Source organism: Arachis stenosperma, chromosome 10, assembly GCF_014773155.1.
Source record: "Arachis stenosperma cultivar V10309 chromosome 10, arast.V10309.gnm1.PFL2, whole genome shotgun sequence".
NCBI classification, from domain to species: Eukaryota; Viridiplantae; Streptophyta; class Magnoliopsida; order Fabales; family Fabaceae; genus Arachis; species Arachis stenosperma.
This window is the reverse complement of record NC_080386.1, coordinates 37,931,730-37,938,039: the sequence shown is the minus strand read 5'-3', so window position 1 is coordinate 37,938,039 and position 6,310 is coordinate 37,931,730. Positions and strand designations below refer to the sequence as shown.

The window sequence follows — 6,310 nt, the reverse complement described above, 5'->3', positions numbered from 1 at the left end:
AGGACTTGGTCCAACCTTTGATCAAGTTGACCCTTCTTGTATAAGGATGTTCATCTCCTTGCATCATAGGCAAGTTGAACGCCACCCTCCACTTTCCGGACTAAAATCCAAGTATTTCCCCCGAACCATAGTGAGATAATTCTTTGGATTCGGGTTCACACTTTGGTCATGGTTCTTGGTGATCCATGCATTGGCATAGAACTCTTGAACCATCAAGATTCCGACTTGTTGAATGGGGTTGGTGAGTACTTCCCAACCTCTTCTTCGGATCTCATGGCGGATCTCCGGATATTCACCCTTTTTGAGTGAAAAGGGGACCTCGGGGATCACCTTCTTCAAGGCCACAACTTCATAGAAGTGGTCTTGATGCACCCTTGAGAGGAATCTATCCATCTCCCATGACTCGGAGGTGGAAGCTTTTGCCTTCCCTTTCCTCTTTCTAGAGGTTTCTCCGGCCTTGGATGCCATAAATGGTTATGGAAAAACGAAAAAGCAACGCTTTTACCACACCAAACTTAAAATGTTTGCTCGTCCTCGAGCAAAAGAAGAAAGAAGAGAGTAGAAGAAGAAGAAATGAGGAAGAGGGGGAAGGTGGTGTGTTCGGCCAAGAAGGGAAAGAAGGGGTGTTTAGGGTGTGTGAAAATGAAGGGTTGAAGAAGGGTAAGATGGGATTTGATAAGTGAAGGGTTTTTGGGGAAGAGGTTTTGAGGTGATTGGTGAATGGGGGAAGAAGAGAGAGAGTGGTGGTGGGGTCCTGTGGGGTCCACAGATCCTGTGGTGTCAAGGAAAAGTCATCCCTGCACCAAATGGCATCAAAATCCACGTTTTGAGCCATTTCTGGCGTTAAACGCCGGGCTGGTGCCCATTCCTGGCGTTTAACGCCAGGTTGTTGCCCTTTACTGGCGTTTAACGCCAGTCTGGTGCCCCTTTCTGGCGTTAAACGCCCAGAATGGTGCCAGACTGGGCGTTAAACGCCCAACAGCTAGCATTACTGGCGTTTGAACGCCAGCTTCTTCTCCTCCAGGGTGTGCTGTTTTTCTTCCTGTTTTTCATTCTGTTTTTGCTTTTTTCATTGTTTTTGTGACTTCTTATGATCATCAACCTACAAAAAAGATAAAATAACAAAAGAAAATAGTTAACTATAAAACATTGGGTTGCCTCCCAACAAGCGCTTCTTTAATGTCATTAGCTTGACAGAGGACTCTCATGGAGCCTCAGAAATACTCAGAACCATGTTGGAACCTCCCACACCAACTTAGAGTTTGAATGTGGGGGTTCAACACCAAACTTAGAGTTTGGTTGTGGCCTCCCAACACCAAACTTAGAGTTTGACTGTGGGGGCTCTGTTTGGCTCTGTTTTGAGAGAAGCTCTTCATGCTTTCTCTCCATGATGATAGAGGGATGTCCTTGGGCCTTAAACACCAAGGATTCTTCATTCACTTGAATGATCAACTCTCCTCTATCAACATCAATCACAGCCTTTGCTGTGGCTAGGAAGGGTCTGCCAAGGATGATGGATTCATCCATGCACTTCCCAGTCTCTAGGACTATGAAATCAGTAGGGATGTAATGGTCTTCAATCTTCACCAAAACATCCTCTACAAGTCCATGAGCTTGTTTTCTTGAATTGTCTGCCATCTCTAATGAGATTCTTGCAGCTTGCACCTCAAGGATCCCTAATTTCTCCATTACAGAGAGGGGCATGAGGTTTACACTTGACCCTAAGTCACACAAGGCCTTCTTGAAGGTCATGGTGCCTATGGTACAAGGTATAGAAAACTTCCCAGGATCCTGCCTCTTTTGAGGCAGTTTCTGCCTAGACAAGTCATCCAGTTCCTTGGTGAGCAAAGGGGGTTCATCCTCCCAAGTCTCATTTCCAAATAACTTGTCATTTAGCTTCATGATTGCTCCAAGGTATTTAGCAACTTGCTCTTCAGTGACATACTCATCCTCTTCAGAGGAAGAATACTCATCAGAGCTCATGAATGGCAGAAGTAAGTCCAATGGAATCTCTATGGTCTCATTTTGAGCCTCAGATTCCCATTGTTCCTCATTGAGGAACTCAGAGGAGATTGGTACACGCCCACTGAGGTCTTCCTCAGTGGCGTCCTCCTCCTCTCTTTCCTCTCCATATTCGGCCATGTCTATGGCTTTGCACTCTCCTTTTGGATTTTCTTCTGTATTACTTGGGAGAGTGCTAGGAGGGAGTTCAGTAACTTTCTTGCTCAGCTGACCCACTTGTCCTTCCAAATTTCTGATGGAAGACCTTGTTCATTCATGAAACTTTGAGTGGTCTTTATTAGATCAGAGACCATTTGCTAAGTCAGAAGTACTCTGCTTAGAACTCTCTGTCTGTTGCTGAGAAGATGATGGAAAAGGCTTGCCATTGCTAAACCTGTTTCTTCCACCATTATTGTTATTGAAACCTTGTTGAGGTCTCTCTTGATTCTTCCATGAGAGATTTGGGTGATTTCTCCATGAAGAATTATAGATGTTTCCATAGGGTTCTCCTAGGTAATTCACCTCTTCCATGGAAGGGTTCTCAGGATCATAAGCTTCTTCCTCAGATGAAGCATCCTTAGTACTGTTTGGTGCATTTTGCATTCCAGATAGACTTTGAGAAATCAAATTGACTTGTTGAGTCAATATCTTGTTCTGAGCCAGTATGGCATTCAGAGTGTCAATCTCAAGAACTCCTTTCTTCTGACCAGTCCCATTGTTCACAGGATTTCTTTCAGAAGTGTACATGAATTGGTTGTTTGCAACCATTTCAATTAGCTCTTGAGCTTCTGCAGGCGTCTTCTTCAGATGAAGAGATCCTCCAGCAGAGCTATCCAAGGACATCTTAGATAGTTCAGAGAGACCATCATAGAAAATACCTATGATGCTCCATTCAGAAAGCATGTCTGAAGGACATCTTCTGATTAATTGTTTGTATCTTTCCCAAGCTTCATAGAGGGATTCTCCATCCTTCTGTCTGAAGGTTTGGACTTCCACTCTAAGCTTACTCCATCTTTGTGGTGGAAAGAACTTTGCCAAGAAGGCATTGACTAGCTTTTCCCAAGAGTCCAGGCTTTCTTTAGGTTGAGAATCCAACCATATTCTAGCTCTGTCTCTTACAGCAAAAGGGAATAGCATCAGTCTATAGACCTCAGGGTCAACCCCATTAGTCTTGACTGTGTCACAGATTTGCAAGAACTCAGCTAAAAACTGATGAGGATCTTCCATTGGAAGTCCATGGAACTTGCAATTCTGTTGCATTAGAGAAACTAATTGAGGCTTAAGCTCAAAGTTGTTTGCTCCAATGGCAGGGATAGAGATGCTTCTCCCGTAGAAATCAGAGTAGGTGCAGTGAAGTCACCCAGCACCTTCCTTGCATTGTTGGCATTGTTGTTGTTTCGGCTGCCATGTGTTCTTCTTCTTTGAAGAATTCGGTCAGGTCCTCTAAAGAGAGTTGTGCTTTAGCTTCTCTTAGCTTTCGCTCAAGGTCCTCTCAGGTTCAGGGTCAGCTTCAACAAGAATGCCTTTGTCTCTGCTCCTGCTCATATGAAAGAGAAGAGAAAAAGAAAATGTGGAATCCTCTATGTCACAGTATAGAGATTCCTTGAAGTGTCAGAGGAAAAGAGAAATAGAAAGAAGAAGGAGAAGAAGAATTCGAACTTTAATTAGATAAGGTTCGAATTGTGCATTTAGAAGGAGTGGTACTCCATAAATAGAAGGATATGGGAAGGAGGGAAGAGAATTTTCGAAAATTTAATTAAATGATTTTGAAAACATTTTGAAAATTTGATTGATAATTTTCGAAAATTAAAAGTGAAAAAGAAATCAAGTGATTTTTGAAAAAGATTTTGAAATTAGAAATTAAAAAGAAGATTTGATTGAAAACTATTTTGAAAAATATGATTAAAAAGATTTGATTGAAAAGTTATTGTTTTTAAAAAGATGTGATTGAGAAGATATGATTTGAAAACAATTTTAAAAGATATGATTTGAAAACAATTTGAAAAGATATGATTTTAATAATTAATGACTTGCCTAACAAGAAAAGAAATGATTCAAACATAAAACCTTCCTTAACAGAAAAGGCAAAAAATGTTCAATCAAATCATTAATTGTTAGTAAGTATCTTTGAAAAAGGAAAGAAATTGATTTTGAAAACATTTGATTGAAAAGATATGATTTGAAAAAGATTTGATTTTGAAAAACTTTGAAAACTTGAAAAAAATTGATTTGAAAAACAAAATCTTCCCCCTAGCACCATCCTGGCGTTAAACGCCCAGAATGGTATACATTCTGGCGTTTAACGCCCAAAATGCTACCTCTTTGGGCGTTAAACGCCCAACCAGGTACCCTGGCTGGTGTTTAAACGCCAGTCTGCCTTCTTCACTGGGCATTTTTGAATGCTCAGCTTTTTCTGTATAATTCCTCTGCAGTATGTTCTGAATCTTCAATTCTTTGTATCATTGACTTGAAAAGACACAAATTAAAAATATTTTTGGATTTTTAATAATCAAAATGCAATAAGAATCAAATAACAATGCATGCAAGACACCAAACTTAGCAGTTTGTATACTACTGACACTATATGAGACACATAAACCTCAAGCCAAAAGAATTCAAAGATCAAACAAGAAATATATGCATGGATTCGAAAAATATAACAAAAACATGCATTTGACACTAAACTTAAGATGAGACTCTAGACTCAAACAAGAAACATCAAATATTTTTGGTTTTTTTGGTTTTGCAAATTTTTTTGTGTTTTTCGAAAATTAAGTGGAAAAAGGCATCAAAATTCTTAATGAGAATTCCAGGAATCAGTACAATGCTAGTCTAAGACTCCGGTCCAGGAATTAGACATGGCTTCACAGCCAGCCAAGCTTTCAAGGAAAGCTTCGGTCCAAAACACTAGACATGACCAAAGGTCAGCACAAGTCTTAGCAATCACTGCTCCAAAGCAAAATTGATGAAAATCAACAAGCTCTTGTGGTGATAATTGAAACCTCGGTCCAATCAGATTAGACATGGCTTCTCAGCCAGCCAGATTTCAACAAATCATCATGAAACTCTAGAATTCATCTTCAAGAATTTCGAAAAAAAAATAATACCTAATCTAAGCAACAAGATGAACCGTCAGTTGTCCAAACTAGAACATCCCAGGCATTGTTACCAAGAGCTTGCTCAAAAACTTGAACAATCCCCGCAACGGCGCCAAAACTTGGTGCGCGAAATTGTGATCACTACAACTTCACACAACTAACCAGCAAGTGCACTGGGTCGTCCAAGTAATACCTTACGTGAGTAAGGGTCGATCCCACGGAGATTGTTAGCATTGAAGCAAGCTATGGTCATCTTGTAAATCTTAGTCAGGCAGACTCAAATGGATATGGTGATGAACGAAAATAATATAAAGATAAAGATAGTGATACTTATGTATATCATTGGTGTAAGAGCTTCAGACAAGTGTATGAAGATTTCCCTTCCTCTCCGTTCCTCTTTTCCTGTCTTCATCCAATCCTTCTTACTCCTTTCCATGGCAAGCTCGTGTAGGGTTTCACTGTTGTCAGCAGCTACCTCCCATCCTCGCAGTGAAAGCTATGCGCACCTCTGTCACAGTACTGCCAATCACCGTTTTGGTTCCCTCCCTACCGGAATAGAATCCCTCTTTTGCGTCTGTCACTAACGCCCAGTAGGTTACAGGTTTGAAGCACGTCACAGTCATTCAATCATTGAATCCTACTCAGAATACCACAGACAAGGTTTAGACCTTCCGGATTCTCTTGAATGCCGCCATCAGGTCCTGCCTATACCACGAAGATTCCGATTAAAGAATCCAAGAGATATTCACTAACCTATGCTTGTAGAACAAGAGTGTTGTCAGTCACCTTGTTCATAGGTGAGAAATGATGATGAGTGTCAATCATCACCTTCTCAAGTTTGAAGAACAAGTGATATCTTGGAACAAGAACAAGCGAGTTGAATGGAAGAACAATAGTAATTGCATTAATACTCGAGGTACAGCAGAGCTCCACACCTTAATCTATGGTGTGTAGAAACTCCACCGTTGAAAATACATAAGAACAAGGTCTAGGCATGGCCGAATGGCCAGCCTCCCAATGGTCTAAGATAGCTAAAACAAAGATAGCTATCAAAGTCTTTAAAAGCCTCCCTAATACAATAGTAAAAGGTCCTACTTATAGAAAACTAGTACACAGATGAGTAAATGACATAAAATCCCTTCCGGGCCCACTTGGTGTGTGCTTGGGCTGAGCAATGAGCAATTTCGTGTAGAGCTCTCCTTGGAGTTTAA

The 6,310-nt window shown here is 40.7% G+C and overlaps 1 non-coding gene across 1 annotated transcript; it reads left to right on the top strand.

Annotated features, from left to right (window-relative positions):
- The first annotated feature begins 2,898 nt into the window (after nucleotides 1–2,898).
- Nucleotides 2,899–3,006, top strand: LOC130958947 (small nucleolar RNA R71). The gene has a single exon (XR_009078046.1). It is a non-coding gene; the product is annotated as a small nucleolar RNA R71 (small nucleolar RNA).
- Nucleotides 3,007–6,310: the final 3,304 nt, after the last annotated feature.